Source organism: Lissotriton helveticus, chromosome 2_1 (assembly GCF_964261635.1).
Source record: "Lissotriton helveticus chromosome 2_1, aLisHel1.1, whole genome shotgun sequence".
NCBI lineage: Eukaryota > Metazoa > Chordata > Amphibia > Caudata > Salamandridae > Lissotriton > Lissotriton helveticus.
The window spans coordinates 922444505-922463761 of record NC_136059.1 but is presented as its reverse complement, the minus strand read 5'-3'; the positions used below and the strand labels follow the sequence as shown (position 1 = coordinate 922463761).

Genomic DNA, 19257 nt, shown 5'->3' with positions numbered 1-19257 from the left:
CTGACTGATCCACTGCTTAAATGTTTGGTGCCTACACATGGAAAGGAAAAATGCAGTATTAATATTTCACCCCTAAAGTATGCCTTGTAAGTCTACATTGTAGGTTGTATTCTCCAGGAAGAAGACTATACAATTAAAATTAATGTTTTGTTTCTCTGATTGCTAGCAACAGGTATAAAGGTTATTTTCCATTCATTTTCAAAATGTGATTTAATGGAGAAATCAGATTTTTGAAAAGTACCTATAAAATATAATGTGTGCTGCCTGGACCAAAACTGGCTTATAACCATTTCTGCCATTCATCTTACATATAGAGGCCAATGCATATTCCTGCCTGGAGTTAATGGCCCTGCCCTTCAGAGAACAACAGCTGGGACTCTGAACTGAGAAACACAGGGGTGTTGTCAGCAATTAACAAATTAGCATGGATTAGCCATCTGAACATCGACTGGGTCAGTTCTCAAAACCGAACAACATTAACAACACCTGTTTTGGAAAATAAGTAATGCCTATTGGGGCTGGTTGCTTCCATTCATTCAATCTTATGGTACCAACCTCAGCAGGCAGAACAACCGGTGTGGACACTGACACGTCAGAGAAAACCTCATCCGAGTAGGGGTGTGGTTTTATAGAGCCAGAGACCCTCCTGTTGGAAGAATGGATCAGCAAACTTAGATTTGGGACTTCTGAGAATATTTAAAGTAAAGAAAAGAGGAAGTGCTGTAAAATGAGGACATAACACTAGAATGCAGATTGGACTGGGAAGGGAAATGTTTCCAACTACTGGCTAATGCATGTGAGACAACTGGCATCTTGCCACCAACTCCTCCGAATAATCCTAGACCTGGGAACACGACACCTGAAGAAGAAGGCCTTAGTGGAACAAGGTAGCCTCCTAATTAGCGACTTCTGTCTGGCTTCCAGTGATTGGAGCTACTCTCTAGATGTCATGTGGATGACATCCTGTTTACCTGCTCCACAGACAAACAAATCTGAAAGACTCTTGGCTCAGAGAGAGCTCAGCTGACCACAGAGACCTGGGTGGAGAGATACCTCTCACCTAGAACTTTATCCTGGGGATCTGGGGACTGTAGGAATGAGCCAAAAACCTTTTCCAGCACATAAAAAGAAGTGGGACTTAGTCATGGTTCTCACCTTTTGATGACAGAAAGATGCCTCTGAGGCAGCTCTAGGGAGGGCTCACCCAAGGTGGGCAGTCAAATTATGTTCTTTCTGCTCTGAACATTTTGCCATGCTGAAAACAGGTTCGGCTGGATTGCTTTTTTATAGTGTTACGCCTTGTAGAGCCTTGCCCAGCTACAACTTCGAGCCGTGCCCCACTAGATGATAACAACCAAGAAAATGACCAACTCGGATCATGATATTCATCCTAGTGACAAAGCAACTATAAAATCTAGCTTTGTCCCATGTGGTGTTTTGTCATCAAACCAACACCCTCAGCGAGAGCTCAATTATGATATATCCAACTTGGAGGGACCATCAATGGTTTCAGTCTTTGACCTTACTCAGCTTGAAGATTTTGTTGTCAATTTAAAAGATAACACTTTGACTGAGGCAACTGGCCGTGTGTATCTGACTTACATTTTTGTGTGTTCGGCCCAAAATCATACGTAAGCCTTGATCAACCACGATCAGTGACTCCTGATTGCTACTTTAGTTATTCTAAAATCTTTTTGCCATAAAATTAACAAATCAGTGCATCGGGGAGGAGCCAAGCTGGCGACCGAGATGGCTGCTTAGACGCTCGGCTCCGTGAGCCTTCTCACCCCGCGCATACATCCTGGCAAATATCCTGAGTCGCAACGACATATTTAAGTAGACGAAGGATAACTTTCACTTACTTTATGCTTCTGAGGTTTCTACGTGCGGCAGACCCGTGGAAATGGACCCGACTGTTTTGCGGCCTTCACGGAGCTGGGACCGGGGTGTCGAGTGAGGCGAGCGGCCGGCCGCGACTGTGACAACAGCGGCCACTGGTGGAGGTGGGAGTCGGCAGGAGGGCACCGATGGTCCGATGGGCCGCTGGCGACAGTGCTGACCCAGTGCGTCTAGCGGAGTGCCTTGTGAGGTGTGCGGTAAAGCAGGGTCGAGGGGAGAGCGCGATATTTGACCCCCTTTCCCCTATTGTGTCCGGGCATGATTATTGACCTTTCCCGGTCTTGACGGGCGGCTCACGGGGAGCGGCGGAGATTTTGTTTAGCCCTTCGGTGGCCCTCCGCTGGGACACCTACCCTGACCTTTGGGGTCCCCGTGGTGAATCCTGTTGCGCCCCGGTGTGGGGCCGGCCCCGAGGTGAGATGGAGAAGGGCGAGGCCAGATCGGCCAAGATGGCGGATGGCACCCTCTTGCGCAGACCACATCCTGACAGAGAAACCGCTGTGAGAGAGAGTCCTGAGGTCCGGCGACACGAAATGATGCCCACGTCCAGAGATATATTGGCGGCGCTAACAACCCTGCACATGACCCTTCTCCGGGACGCCCGAGATCTGGGAAAAAAGATGGCCGCCATTGTTGTACCGCCGTTCCACACGGACATAGTTCGATCTCAAGGAAGCGCCGATGTGCCCGCCTCTGCGTCAGTGATGGGTTTTCCAGCTTCACCTCGGTTCGTGGAGACGCCGGAATATCCGGTTCATGAGATCGCTTTGGACAGATCTATTGTACATACGGGTGCCTCGTCGGGGCCCTTATTTGCTCGGCGGCTGGGTAAACAACGTCGTTCTGTGGTTTGGGCTGCCCCGGCGGCGTTTCAGCGCTTGTTGGATGGTGTGGTTCGCCTTCCCTGGCTGGCGAGACTGTGTTCGAACTGGAAGGTGTCTTCGGGATTGCTGCAGACACAGTTGGATTTTCGCTATTCATGTTCGACTGGGCTTTGGGGGCTGAGGTCCCATGGAGTAATAACACTGCTCGGTCCGCCAGGACTTCTTGGACCCTCCACGCTGCTCTGTGTGTCGATTGATAAGTGGATGTATGTTGGTACTACTGTTAGAAAAGGCCAGGGGTGAAACCGTTTACAGAGGAAAACCGGGACTTCGGATGGATGCAGGGAGGCCGTAATTTTACTATAAGGCCGACATGAGATGACCTAACCAATAACCCAACCAAGATTTAAAAAAAAAGAGGAAATAGATATCGATACCGCCTGGGGGTGAAGATTTAAAGACAACAAACAGGTTGCTTTCTACCAAATCCTCTGAGGCGTCCCCGATTGTTGGAGGCATCTAATCGCGATTATCTAGCAGACCCTATCAGGCTTCTGGAAAATACCACGCGGTGTGAGACTGTATCCAAAACATTTGTTTTTATTGACGGTGGCTACATCCAAAGTCCCCTCCTAGAGAAAAGTGTTCAACTGATACCTAATGCGAGTGACTTCGTCATCAAAAAGGAGTCTGGCACAGAAACGCTGTACAAATTAACAAGAATACAGCGAGAAAACTGTCCTGAAGAAGGTGACCAATCAATCAAATATCACCGAAACGCTGCGTCGACTTCTGTTTTCTGTAAACTAATTGTACTGTAATGACTTGTGACTTTTATGCCTTTTATTAATGAATTGTTTTTAACATGTGTTTGTACAAATAAATATTATGTGAATTTTTAACACACCAAAACTCTTTTGAATATATGGTTATTATTCTAATGCTGGCTGACACAGGGAAAGTAGAGTTCCTCTAGCCACTATTTTGTGGTTGCTTATACATGTCTGTTGTTTAACTATATTCACATTATTGTATGTGAAATTTTGGGACGTTTTTGTGTTGCTCAGTATCTGACCCGGTCCCTATTGTAATCAGTAGGGTATCTCCCTTTTTTTGTAAAAGTGAAACCGTTTAGGACATGATGGAACTTATTGTTGGCTGCCGGTGATTTGGGGGACACTCAGCGGGAATGTTATTGATTGTGCTATCGGTGATTATTGTTTTCCATGGCTAATCCTGATCTTGCTTTTAGAATGTTTACTGTGCGCGGTGGTGGGGAGGGTGGGGGCGGGTGGCCAGATCGATGGCCCTTCCCCGCATTTCTCCACTTTTTCCCCTCTTTTTCTTTTTCTTCTCTTCTTCTATATTTCGGGTCTCTATTTAGGGCGACAGGCATGCTGCTGGGGGGGGATAGGCCGTGGCCTTCTGCAGGGATGCGGGGTGGGGGGTAGGGGGACGGGGTTTGTTATTTTGTTCTTTCTTTGTTTCTATGGCCCTTTGTCTGTCTTTCCTTTTGGTGTCCCGTTTTTCATGTTTCCTACAGTATGTTTCGTTTTGAGGGGTGGGGCGCAACCTTATTGCGTAACGTGTTTGTTATTCACATTTATCCTGACTTGTTTGCCCTACCCCCACTACTTCACAGGTATTTGCACTATTTGCGGATTTGCTGCTTTATGCTAGCTACTGTAGGACCTTGTATGATCATGTGACACTGATTCTGCTTTTTTCTATATATTGTAAAATGAACCTTCTCGAATCCTGAATTTTGTATTGTACGCTGAATTCAAGTTATATCCTGGACTATTGTTAGGCCCTGATTTTCGGGTTGCTGTGCTCTCCTATACTGCTTCGCTGTACTTACAACTTGACTAGCGGCCGGCCGGGGTGGTTGTATGCCCATAAGTGTATTTCCTTGAGGTGACAAATAAAGGTTCTTTAAAAAAAAAAAAAATTAACAAATCAAATCTCTGCTTCACTGTATTCAATTTTGATGCTTTTTGGTGTCTCTCCCTTGCCTATTCTTGTTTTCTATATTGGTTTAAAAAGTTTATTGAGTTGCTTTCTTGACCTAAAACTTGTGGGTTGTACTTGAACTTAACACACACCTTCCTGGGAATTACCTGCTGCTTGTACCATAGAGACCAGAGATTCAAGGGAGATACTCTAGGAACTGTTTTTAATCTAAACAGAGTGTGTTTTCCGGTGAGTAGGTGTACCATTTCCAAATTAATTAAATTAATTTCTGACTGTAGCCCTAGCGGATAACAGCATTCTGTTTGCAAAATGTCTATCAACATACAATTTTATAATGAACAAATATTGATAAATCCATCCAGTTTTCTACATAAAAATAAAGAAGTCATAACTCAGTGAACTAACTAGCTGGTACCAATTACTTCTCATACAACCACAAGCATATTTTGAGAACCATGCACATTTGGCAAGAGTTGCCTCTCAGGTACTTTCCAACTGCCCTGTCCCTGATTGACCACTCTTTACTTAGTAAGCTCCAACATGCCTACTTTGCCCTATTATGACTTTTATTTGTATCTATATTTTGTGTGTGTTTGCAGGACCTGAGATCTGAATATTTACCAGACATCGATTGTGAGTCTCAGTGATATGACCGCCACCTTTGGCTTGTCTCCATAGCATGGTCTGTGCTTTTTCCAGCATTTTCCACCTTTGCACCTCCTAAGGTATGCCCCTCTCTCCTTCCTGAATCCCATCTGATCCACATATTTTTAGGTCCAGAAGATGATGAGTGGGCCTAAGGTGGCCTCCCCTCTGCTTGGAACTTAACCCCTCTGCTTGGAACTTGGAACCATGTATTGTTGCAGTGCTGTTTCTGAAGGGGAGACCATGACGGACAGAAAGATAATGGCTCGGCCATAACATGGGGACCATGCCTATTTGAAGAGGGATGTCACTCAAATAGTTTGCACTGGCACTACAGGTAAATGGCTACTCTCAATCAGTTAGTGTCAAAGTTCCCTTTTTATCAACTGTGAATTGTATGTGTGCCTATTCAATGTGTTTGTTTTCGGGATTTGAATATTTATCAGCTATTTTTGTTATGCTATGATCAGCAACAGCCATCGTAGGCTGCTCTTTGGTGCATTGGTTGTGCCATTTTTAGACTTCCTTTCCTTTGCTTGCCCCTATTGGCTTAGAACCAAGCATTATTTCCTTTCCTTTCTACCCTCTGCCTTCTGTCTCATACAGTAGTAAGACCGACGGATGATGACCTTCCTATTCAAGTTCAAAGTTTACAAGAGAATAAATATAATTAGATTTTTGAATTAGCTTCTTTCTTGGTTCTCTGATCATCCTTGATACAAAATGTCAATGACCCCGTATCTGTTTGATTTGTGCAATTTATTGTTCAAAACATCAAATTTCCATATTTCTGACATTTGGTTACTCTTTGTCAGTCCTCACTTGCTGTCCTATATTTTGCTCAAATGATCCATTTATCCCCGTTCCCTTATATCTGAGTAACACTGCCATTTTGAAAAACATGTTCTTTTACTCACCTCAACCAAGCTTCCAACTGTCTCAGTCCATATCCTGCAACCCAGGCCATATTTCCCAGGCCACCCTCCTCCCATCCTCGCTCCTCTTGAAGGAATCAGTTTAAGCAAATGATACAGAGCCTGTGATTGAAGGTCCCTGAGGTAGCATCACTGGAACACACTCGCCATTTGCTGAATACTTCATCAGGGTCTATCAAACGTACCACAGGAAGGAAACGTCTGTTCCCTTTCATAAGCCTCCGATATCACACTGCTTTCGAGATTAAGAACATCCTCACACCACAAAGTTTCATAAAAACGGAAACTGCAGCATGTCTCTCTACAAAGAAGAATGAGTTATCAGAGGCCCATTTTAAGTCAAAATGCTAGACATTACCCAGGAGACTTCAGAAAATGTAATGTGGTTTCCTTATCCACCTTTAAATGTGAGCGATGAGCAACCAGACGCTGGAAACCATCCAGGACGCGTAGGCGAACGTGTTATACCACACATAGCATGCGGCCTAATGCCTTCTTAATTGGTCAGTTTGTTAACTGAGGTTTCAGTGAGCAATGCTGCACCAAGCATGTTTACAGATATGGAGCATGATCTACTCCCACCAGGCAGATACAGTACACACAGTTTGTGGTTAAGAAAGAAAAGCAACATTTTCTCCCATTAAATGTGTTCGATTGTCTGCAAAGGCATTAGAGACGAAAAATATCTGAAGAATGCTTAATAAAACACATCGTGATTTTAAAGAGGAATCCGCAGTGTTTAAAACCACTTGGATGATAATCGCAAGGTTATTAATTTATACAGGCAAAACAAGTTAATGAAGGCTGGGTTCAATTGTGATTTACTTAGAGCCAAAGACACATCATTTGCAAATGTATTCATAATGAGCAAGAGGCTCCTCGTTGTACCGCAGACCAATAATGTAAAATTAACCACATTTTTTAGGGTTTGGCTACGGACAGCTTTAGTGGACTGGCAAAAACCTGATGTCAGCGCTACGCATAACAAATGACACACAACCACAAACAGCATACAATCGAAAACTTTGTATACCACGTGTAATCTATGGAATGGGGCTATCGGCCATTCGTCTTGGAGAAGCATTTAGAAATATGAAGAAATAATGTTACATAATGTGCAAAGCTAATGAGACTTAACACATGAATATAATGTGAAATTGCACTAGGCAATCATACTTAAACGTGCTTGGCCTAAAACTCTGAGACACTGCCATATTAGACGCCTCTGAACAGTAACGCGATTTACAAATCCCACCAACATAACATTAAAGTTTAACAGAATTAAGATATGGTAAATGTGGAGGGCCAGGTCAGGGCCTGGCACGTGGCTGCTGGGTTGCAGGAATGAGGGACACAGACACAGTACTGCTGGTTAGCCAGAAAGACCCCGAGCGGTCTTCCGCCTTTTTATTTATACCCCGGTGCGAGCCCGCCCCGGGGTATACGTGGATGCGTGGTATAGTGGCAACATTGTGTGGGAGAGCCCGGGTGGCTCTCTACAGTAAATTCAGCTTTTAAACTTGTATGTATGTTGGTTGTATGATTTACAAAGAAAGTATGTTCAGGGCTTGTTTAAAAATGGAAAAAAATGCACCGACTACACCACATTTGTTTTTGTTCTATTTTTAGACGGCCCCTGAAAATATTTGCTTTGTAAATCAGATAACAAACATCACATAAAATATGCTAAAGTGTCCTGAAAATCCAAACAAGAGCAAGAATATGATGGTGGTGCTGCAGCCGGCACCGCAGAGCACCTTCCAAGTTATCTCACTGCCTCCCTTTCCATTATTGTGAGCCTGCCATGAAAAGGTGGCAGTGAGGCAGATTAAGGGGCCCTTAATGGGCCAATTGCACCTCTGGTCCTGGAGTTGCATGGAAGACACATGTTGTGCCCCCCTGTTATTGCACCCCCAGTTCCTGCACTGGAAACAATGCACAACATGGTGCATTACTTCCTGTGCAGTACCACAGCTGTGCCTGTCTAAAGACGGTCCTATGAGCCTTAGACAGGCCCACTGGCTATAGTCCTCTATCTGCAAACAGTTAGTCTTCAGCATATCACCCCCTTGGGTTTGTCTAATGGGGAAGAAATACACACACTCTTGAGAAGACTAAAGTGAAATAAAATAGACACATCCGGAATGTCAGCTTTAAAAAACAACTGGTCTACACTTGCCCAAAACTTCACTGCGGGTAATATACCTGAGAATTGGACAAAATTGGTTCCGTCCATACACAGAGAAAGCGAATGCTGCCAATTTCAACCTAGGTGTAAAAGAATAGAACTAAGCAAGTGGGTCTTAAGGCAAGCCAAGCGCACTCACACTCTGTTAACCCCAAGCAGACAGGCAGAATTCTGGCTATATATTAATAGGTTGTCCGGGCACGGCCACGGCCGGCGCAACGGGGTCGTCAGTGACACATGGATTAAACTTGTGAACTCGTACTGCCGAACTTCCGACGATATCCTGTCACACCACCAATGCACATTTACAAGTATAAGCACATTTAATGCCGATCATGCAATCATCGAAGAAACAACTGAAATTATTGATGTGGACAAACGCGTGGCATTAATAATGAAGAACATGAGAAAGGACAGGGCTCTGGGCCCCAATAGTCTACCGGTTCACCTTTTCAAAGAAGATTACGAATTCTGGGGAACTATATTCACTCCGGGGTACCAGTTCTGTATGGCTCACTCAACGATTCCCAAAGCTTGGAAAGGCTCCCTGTTACAACCAATTCACAAAAAAGGCGATACCGGTGAGCCTACCAAATACAGGTTAATAGCCCTCCTGGATACCAAAGCAAAGGGATATGAAAGCCACCTCCTGCAAGATCTGCAAAACTGGGCTAACAACAATGAAATCCTACCAGTCTATCAATCTGGCTTTAGGGCAGGAGTGGCAACATTGGATAACATTTTAGCCCTCGTTTACCTGGTAGAGCAGTCTATGAAAAAAACCAACACCCGCTCTTCGCTTGTGTTGTTGACTACTCTGCGGCATTCGATTGTGTTAACAGGAACCTACTTTGGCAGAAACTACGAATATGGGGTCCCCACTATGCTGCTGAAAGCCATCCTTTCCCTTTACACCCGAACTTGGGTACAGGTGAAATTATCTTCAAGCACAGCAACTATAAAACATCTATACGGATCAAGGGCTGAAACAAGACCGTGTATTGGCGCCCTTGCTTTTTAACTCATATACTGCAGACCATGGCAAGACAATATCTAAAGTCAACTTTCTAGCTCCAAAAATTGGGTCAACTAAACTGTTCTTATTGCAGTATGCAGACGACATGGTGCTAATGGATCAGCAGCAACCACCTGAAGTGCATCCTGCTCAACACCCGCTCCGTCCACAGACACGCCGTGGAGCTCTGGAACCTCCTCAACACAACATCACCTGACGTCGCCTTCCTCACGGAAACCTGGATGAACGCCTCCTCAACGCCCGACATCGCCATCGCCATCCCAGACGGTTAAGATCACCCGGAGGGACCGCGTCAACCAGACCGGAGGAGGCATCGCCATCGTCCACAGGAACACCATTCGCATCACGACCAACTCCGACGACACCCTCACAACCGCAGAACACCTGCACTTCCGGATCCACACCGACCCCAAGACCACCCTCAGAGGCACCCTCATCTACAGACCCCCGGGACCATGCACACAATTCAGCGAAGACATCGCCGACTTCATCAGCCCGCACGCCCTCCCGTCCGCTGATTACATCCTCCTCGGGGACCTCAACTTCCACCTGGAGAACAACAACGACCGCAACACCGCCAGCCTGCTGGACAACCTCGCCACCCTCGGTCTCAAGCAGCTGGTGACCACCCCCACCCACAACGCCGGACACACACTCGACCCCGTCTTCTCCTCCAGCAAGGACATCACCTTCAGCCATACCACCGGACTCCACTGGACGGACCACAGCTGCGTCCACTTCAGCTACAGAAAGAACACGATCCACCACCACCAGCAACAGGTTGCACGCAGAAGCTGGAAAAAGATCACAGCCGACCAGCTCGCCGCATCCCTGAGCCAGGAGCCCCCCGCCAGCTCAGCTAACCCCAGCCAGGCCGCCAACAACCTCATGAAGTGGATCAGCAACTGTGCAGACGACCTCGCCCCACTGAGGACCCCGCCCAGCAGACCCGGCAGTAAGAAAGCGCCATTGTTCACCGACGAACTCAAGAGCTCCAAGAAGAACTGCAGAGCCCTCGAGAGAGCCTGGCGCAGAGACCCAACACCAGACAACATGACCACCCTCAAGCTCGCCACTCGAAAACACCACCAACTGATCCACACCACCAAGAAATCCGCATTCAAGGAACGACTGGACAACAACGCCCACAACAGCAAGGAACTCTTCAACATCGTCAAAGAGCTCTCCAACCCCAGCGCTGGAAACAACGACATCACCCCTTCACAAGATCTCTGCAACTCCCTCGCCTCCTACTTCCACAACAAGATCACGGACATACACAACAGCTTCAGCACACAGCCAACGCACCCCACGACAGCACCTGCACCCCCCACCACCACCCTCCACGCCTGGACCCCGATCAACACCGAGGAAACTCGACGCACTATGAACTCCATCCACTCCGGATCTCCTACCGACCCCTGCCCTCACCACGTCTTCAACAAAGCCGAATCCGTCATCGCGCCACACTTGCGGGACATCATCAATACCTCCTTCGACACCGCTACCTTCCCGGAGAGCTGGAAGCATGCCGAACCCTACTGAAGAAACCATCAGCGGACCCCACCGAACTCAAAAACTACCGCCCCATCTCACTCCTCCCGTTCCCGGCCAAAGTCATCGAGAAGACCGTCAACAAGCAGCTGACCGACTTCCTCGAGGCGAATGGTTCCCTCGACCGCTCACAGTCTGGCTTCCGGGCCAACCACAGCACCGAGACCGCCCTCATCGCAGCCACTGATGACATCCGAGCCCTGCTCGACAATGGAGAAACAGCGGCCCTCATCCTCCTGGACCTCTCAGCGGCATTCGACACTGTCTGCCACCGCACCCTAGTGCAGCGCCTCAGCAACGTCGGAATCCAAGAGAAGGCACTAGAATGGATCATCTCCTTCCTCGCCGGAAGGACTCAGAGAGTTCGCCTCCCCCCGTTCAGATCAGAAGCCACCAAAGTCATCTGCGGCGTCCCTCAAGGCTCCTCGCTCAGCCCCACCCTCTTCAATGTCTACATGAGCCCCCTTGCGGCCATCGCACGCCAACACAACCTGAACATCATCTCTTGCGCCGACGACACCCAGCTGATCCTCTCCCTCACCAACAACCCCGCCACCGCCAGAGCCAACCTACACGAAGGGATGAAAGACGTAGCCGAGTGGATGATGAACAGCCACCTGAAACTGAACTCAGACAAGACGGAAGTCCTCATCCTGGGATCCTCGCCCTCCGCCTGGGATGACTCCTGGTGGCCCCCTGCCCTGGGCAGCGCACCCAAACCAACAGACCATGTACGCAACCTGGGCTTCATCCTGGACTCCTCCCTCTCCATGACCAGACAAGTCAACGCCGTCTCCTCGTCATGCTTCAACATCCTGCGCATGCTACGTAAGATCTTCCGGTGGATCCCCACCGAGACCAGGAAGACGGTCACCCAGGCCCTCGTCACCAGCTGACTGGACTACGGCAACGCCCTCTACGCCGGAACCACTGCCAAACTCCAGAAGAGACTCCAGCGAATCCAGAATGCCTCAGCAAGACTCATCCTGGACATCCCCCGTCACAGCCACATCTCCGGACACCTGAGAGACCTGCACTGGCTCCCGGTCAACAAGAGAATCACGTTCCGACTCCTCACCCACGCACACAAAGCCCTACACGACCAAGGCCCAAGATACCTCAACAACCGCCTCAACTTCTACACCCCCACACGCCATCTTCGATCAGCCAACCATGCCCTCGCCGCCGTCCCGCGCATACGAAGAGCCACCACAGGAGGAAGGTCCTTCTCCTACCTGGCCGCCAAGACGTGGAATTCCCTCCCGACCCACCTCTGCCTGACCCAAGATCACCTCGCCTTCAGGAAGCAGCTCAAGACCTGGCTGTTCGAGCAGTAGCGGACCCCCCCTCCCCAAGCGCCATGAGACCCACCGGGTGAGTAGCGCGCTATATAAATGCTTTGATTGATTGATTGAAAGCAATTTTAAAGGACATTTTTACTAAAGGCAAACATTCCTGGGCCAGCAGCCTTCTTACTGCCTGCATTAAACTTCACCTTGACCTGTTCAACTGGCAGGATTTTATCTACCAATCAGGACTTTTAAAATCTATTTTGAAGAAACAAGTTAGACTATTATCTAAAAAAGATGACATGAAGGTAATAAAGACCTCTAAGAGCAATATTGGGCTCTTAGTTAATTCCTTTCAGGATAAACTGAGAGAGCCATACCTTGACTCAGCCTTGAATAAAACAATTTTAATGTAAATCCTGTCAGTCAGACTCATGGTACTGCCAATACAAGTCATAAATATTTGTTATTGAAACCTCTGTTTTTAACACCTTAGGAGCTTCGTAAACATACCTCCCCAGTGCTGCGCTGTCCATTATCCAGTGCTGAACTGGACGTCCAGCGGTCGCACGCAGCACTGGGGAGGTAGTGCCCGTGACGACCGTTGGCCGACGGCAGCACTTAAAGGGTTAAAATACGGGACTTGTACCTACACAGCTGCAATGACATTTCTCTTTAATTTGGAGATTCCAATGGTACTGGCTAGATTAGTGAAATTTGCACACCATTTAAAAAAACGTATAAGTAAAGACTCAGTCAAGAACTAGAGCTTTAAAACAGTTTTTAAAATAGTGAATGTACATTTGTTTAACTGCTTTTTTCCCTGTACTATAGATTGGTTAAAAGATATGGCATGATTACGTTTTCCCTGGTCCTTGTAATAATTTTAACTAATTGACTTATTTTCAATTCATTGTAACAATTTTAATTGATTGTAACAATAAAATTAATTAATTCATTCATTCAGTCCTTCTTGCTTTCTTCCAGGCAGTTTTCTGAGGAGCTCCTGCAGCTTTGACATATTTATCCTCCATTATGGGCTAGCAAGAGGGAGGGCACCCCAGTCAATAGGGGTAAAGTTATTTCCCTCTGCTATGACCACTGTACATTTTCAACCCAAAATGCATTGTTCTTCAAAAATCAAAATGGAGAAATTATCTCATTGGAGTTTTTGTCTGTGTAAACCAAACTATAGATTTGGCTTACATATGACTTCACTCCCCTTCCAGCCCCTCTCCTAATCTAATTAGAGGGTCTCCCATCTGGCCGGGGATCAAACCAGTAGGAGCTGGCCTGTGTCCTGTGGCATCTGTCCTGCTGCCTTTGAAGTCCAGCTTATCTCCCCAGCCCCCTTTCTCTCCCTAGCATCTCCAGGAAGCAAATGACCTCCCACCAAATGGCCTTATTTTTTCTATAAAGCAGAACTGCTTTAGAGCCAGAGAACCAGGTCAGCAGAGCTTCTCTAGCTGATACTGACTGACTGACACTGATTGACTGACAATGACTGACTGACACTGACTGACAATGACTGACTGACACTGACTGATGGACTGACAATGACTGATTGACACTGACTGATTGACTGACAATGACTGACTGACACTGACTGACACTGACTGACTGACTGGCACTGACTGACTGACACTGACTGACTGACACTGACTGACTGACATTGACTGACACTGACTGAAACTTACTGACACTGACTGAAACTGACTGACTGACACTGCCTGATTGACACTGACTGATTGACTGACAATGACTGACTGACAGTGACTGACACTGACTGACTGACTGACACTGACTGACTGACACTGACTTACACTGACTGACTGACACTGACTGACACTGACTGAAACTTACTGACACTGACTGAAACTGACTGACTAACACTGACTGACTGACACTGACTGATACTGACTGACTGGCACTGACTGACTGACACTGACTGACTGACACTGAATGACTGACACTGATTGACTGACACTGAGTGACTAACACTGACTGACTGACACTGACTGACTGACTGACACTGACTGACTGACACTGACTGACACTGACTGAAACTTACTGACACTGACTGAAACTGACTGACTGACACTGACTGACTGACACTGACTGATACTGACTGACTGGCACTGATTGACTGACACTGACTGACACTGACTGACTGACACTGAATGACTGACACTGATTGACTGACACTGAGTGACTAACACTGACTGACACTGACTAACTGACACTGACTGACACTGACTAACATTAGGTCTCACCTTTCTTTAAGTTAAAGCCATTTGCTTTGCTATACAATACCATTAGCAAAGCAAATGGCTTTAACTTAATCAAGGGCGAGACCTATTGCATTTTAAATGCTTGTTATTTTTTTGTTCACAGCCAGCTTAACGGCATGGCGGGGTAAGTTTGAGTCCTAGATATGTTCTAGGGTCTCGCACCTGGTGTGTAAGCCCAGTTGTTCATTTTGCTGCCTTGTTGAGTCTCATTCCAGATCAGAGATCTTAGTGCGTCCTGTCTATCCTCTCTTAATGATCACAGGTATTTTATAATGTCCCGTTCTTGTACTTTCTCTTCATCCTGTAATCCGAATCGATAAGGATTTAGGCAGGAGAGGTGTGTTAAGAAAAATGAAACATGAGATGGAAAGCCTTGTATTGAGAGTTGTTCAGGAATGAGCTGAGCTTTCCTGCGAAGGCTTTCTGACCCACAAGCTAATGGGTAATGTTAGATCAGCTTAGCTTTAATTACCACCATGGCTAGTTTTTAGCTTGGCGCAGGAATCATGTTTAATATTTTTTGGAAAGGATGTGATGAGTGACGCCAAGTCAGTGTGTTGAGATGGAGCCTGGTGGAATGGAGATATTGAAGCCATACTCCTAACTATATGTAAATAATATAGCTTTTTCTTTTTTCATTGCATAGTATAGGAGGCAGGGAGAGAGAGCATTGCTTTAGACTAAGACTAGACCCCTGCTAAGAGGGTTTTTTGGCTGGTGATTTTGCATAAGCAAGGCAACAAAGATAGCAGAGAGAAACATTGGTACAGAATGAACGTAACATAAGGGAGCAGAGAGAGCACTGCAGAGTGTGGGCAGTGAAAAACTTAACAGGGGTAGAGGATGCACAGCAGAAGGGGGGAGAAGACAAAGCATATCAAATGAGAATGAAGGTAGCACTGTAGAAAGACTGAAGCTAGAAGGAAGCGGGCAAATGTATTTGGCACAAACAAAGAATGGGGCACATTGGGGAAATTGAAGTTAGGAAGAGAAGAAAAATGGGTTCTGAGATACACAGGAAATGAGATGACACTGGTTGGAAAGTGGCACAAGAGAGGGCACATATATGAAGTGAAATGTATTATATAGAAGGGCAACTCTGGAATACATTTAGCAGGTTGTAAGACAATGTGCAATACCACAGTATTTGGTATTTGTTGAGTGTGCTAAAGCAAAGAACACGCACAGAAAAAGAAAGCACAGCCAAAAGTTGCATAGAAAGAAACCTGGAGTTATGAGACAGTAGAGGCAGGTGTAAGGCACAAGAGATAACAGAAAACCAAGTAGGTGTCACCAAAATGACAATGAGCATAAACTATTGATTTCAAAAATTGTGTGGAAAATGAAAGAATGAAGGTGGAGAAGCAGCACTGATGAAGGTTGGGACGGACATGTAAGCAATGTGGGCTCCTATGCCCGAGAGAGAGTAATGCAAGAGACACACCAAAGACTGGGCACCTGTGTCATATACAGTCGAAATAATAGAATTGCTGCTATGCCAGGATGCAAACTCCAAGGCTGAGATTTTCAAGGGCACCTCAAGAGCACTAAAACATGTCTTTATCTTATGAGGCCCTGTTCCCCACTAGTGGCAGTAACTTGTGAAAGCTTTCTCGGGTTGGGGTTCAAGCACCTGCAGGGCACAGGTTATGACTTGCACTGTGGACAAGTAAGATGGAAGGAAAGTATGTACCGAGCTGTTGGCGGGGGATACACTGTGAATCCTGAAGAACATGCAGTTACCTCCTGAACCCAGCATATGTCCAAAAGTCAGAAGCAAGTAGGCCCAAGTAGTCAGACATCCTCACTATGCGTGCCCAACAGGAGGTGGAGGGATACTATTATTCCTTTTCTTCCCATGCTGAAAATACAGGGAAACTTTATTTTGCCTTTGAAATAAATCCAGGTTTTCCCTGTCGCCACATGGCAAGGAATACTTAGTTATCCAATGACAAAGTGCAATTTATTCCTTTTCTAATAATGCCTACATAACATTTGGACTCAAGGTATGACTGTTCTGTTAAGGTCACAACTAAAGGAAGCCTTTAAAAATATAACTCTTGACTTATCATGAGTTTTATGAATTGCCTTTACACAAACAAGTGCAATGATGATTACATAAATATGAACCTTTAAAATGTGGGTTTGTGTCTACATTATTAGGAATTGGATCTCCTAGTTGGCAGAGGTATGCACATTGTCCAAGTAGGGACCACAATTCTAGTTAGGGTGCTCTTCCTCCGGTCGCTTGACACAGAGTGGTCATGCTTAAAATAAGAGGCAATGTGTAAAGCAGTTGTGACCATGGGGATACAGTAACACAGTGAAAACACCACAAAAAAGACTCCACAATGAGGTATGAAAATAGTATCTCTTTTCATCTTCAAAACAAGATAAAAACAATTAGAATCCAATAAAAATGTCTCAAGTTACGAATACTTCAAGAATGAACAATGCTGAAAGATCCCTTGTGCTCTCAGTAGGTTCTTTACAGTTACGCTTTGGAAATGACAGCAATTCATGGCGTGAAATGGGAACAGACTTACTCCATGGGTCAGCACGAATCATGGCTTGCAAAGTCATTACACATAAAATGCGATGTCAGGTTTGTGGGAGACTTATCTACTCACTCTGTTCAGGACCTTCTGTAAGAGTGCTGTTGGGTGGCAGGGACCTCTTAAGTCAATGTAAACATGAGGACCCCCTGCTACTAATATTTGTATCTAGGACAGGGAAAATGCAATTGTTCACAAAGGAAATTCCTAGGCAACGAATTGGTATCAAACAGAAATAAGACCATAAAGCTAAAGTGGTAACCTTCACTCAATGTACTAATTGTCACAGTAAAAAAATAATTTTATTTATACAGAAATATTAAACTAACTATAAGAAAACATTATGCTGAATAATAGACATATTATATACAATAACTACACTAGAAACAAACAATCAAGTCCAGACCTGATGTGTGTTATGACAATATCAAAAACAGACCTGATATGTGTTATAACAATATCAAATACAGCCAGTACAACTGTATATACCCAGAGGGTACTTGGTATGTAAGGGTCTGAATAATCAAACAATGAATATTTGACATCTCAAAGTGTACAAACAAAATCCAGTAAGACAATAACAGAGAAATATATACAAAATTCAATAATACACTATATTGGCGTATAAATTAATTTATAAGCCAGTATAGTGTATTATTGAATTCCATAATACACTATATGTACCAAATGTACCAATCATGGATACACTAATTGTCATCACATTTTAAATATGAGGACATGCACTTCAGCACTGGTCAGCAGTGAGTCCTAAAGCCAGCAAAAACGACATAAAACAGGAGGTCAGAAAGTAAAAAGTCTGGGGAAAAGATGCACGGTCTAACATACATGTTAATGGTATGTTATATCAACTTTTTGCTTGACCAACATCAAGGACCTTTAGAAGTTTCAAGCTTCTACAAGCGATGTGAGATCACAAAAGGATTCCATTGGCTGAGTCCTCCACTTTGAGGGACTGGAGGGTATTAATTTTGGAGCAACATAAATGGAACTGCTAACAGTAACTTTTCTCTATCTACTCACAAGAAAGAACATTTTAAGCAGTATTTGAAAGCTGGGACGTAAAGAGAGGTATGTGGAAGTGATGCCCTATTTCTTTCATATTAATTTTCTTAGCTGTAACTGCAGTGTTATCTTGGAGCTTACTGGGAAGGCACAATAGGGCCACTATTTAGAACAACTTTGAATTTTATTGCCAATTTTGTAGTAATTCAGGTCTTCATGATGCCGAACAAATTTAATCAAAGGCTGCACTTTCAGTAAAAGAGTCACACAAAACCTTGAGGGATCAAAAATCCTCAAGATGGCATTGGGCAGAGAAAGAAAGCATCAGAGGTAGAGCTAGGAAGAGAAGAGAAAGGGTGGGTACGATAGGCAAATAGGTGAAATAGAAATAAGGTTAACTTTCTCAGGGGGCACCTTGGAAGGTGGGTCCTAGGCAATTACTCACTTTGCCCATGTCTTTAATTGTCTCTGTGTGCCTGCCTCCTAAAGTCAAAGCTACAAGAGAGGAATATTATTACTTAGGGGGACACAAACCTAGTGCTTTATTAGCAAACGCTTGAAGCACGCATTACCCCATCTTTTTCACTTCCAGATCAATTCCATATTATCCCATGAGTTTGGATGCCAGTAGTACCGATACTTATTACTGTGTCAGGTTCTGAGTGCTGGAACAAGTGTAGATCTCCCACCCGATTGTGTACCCTATGTCGTGGTCTTAACTAATGTCCCGATCATAACCCACGTCCCTACTACTCAGGAGTCAGCGGAATCTTTAAGGAATAAAACAATCTCCTGGCTAAACCGCCACTGTGGTTATCCAGTTGGCTATTCTGATCAAATTATCTCTATCAGAAGAGTCAACTGGATTGGTAACACCAAAAAGACATGTGGGGGTGACTGTGTGATTATTAATTTTAAGCACCCGCAACATGTTGCGACTGTTTTGCTTAGAGCAGCCTCAATCACGCAGGCAGAGACAGATGTAGTTGCCAGACCACTGGGCTATTTCTACAATCACCTTAGCAGGCCGCAGTCTGTTAATTG

The 19257-nt window shown here is 45.3% G+C and overlaps 1 protein-coding gene across 1 annotated transcript in view; it reads right to left on the bottom strand.

The window, feature by feature from the left end:
- The window catches only part of CNTNAP4 (contactin associated protein family member 4), a 1902933-nt gene that overhangs the window by 1398953 nt on the left and 484723 nt on the right, over positions 1-19257 (bottom strand). The window lies entirely within an intron of this gene.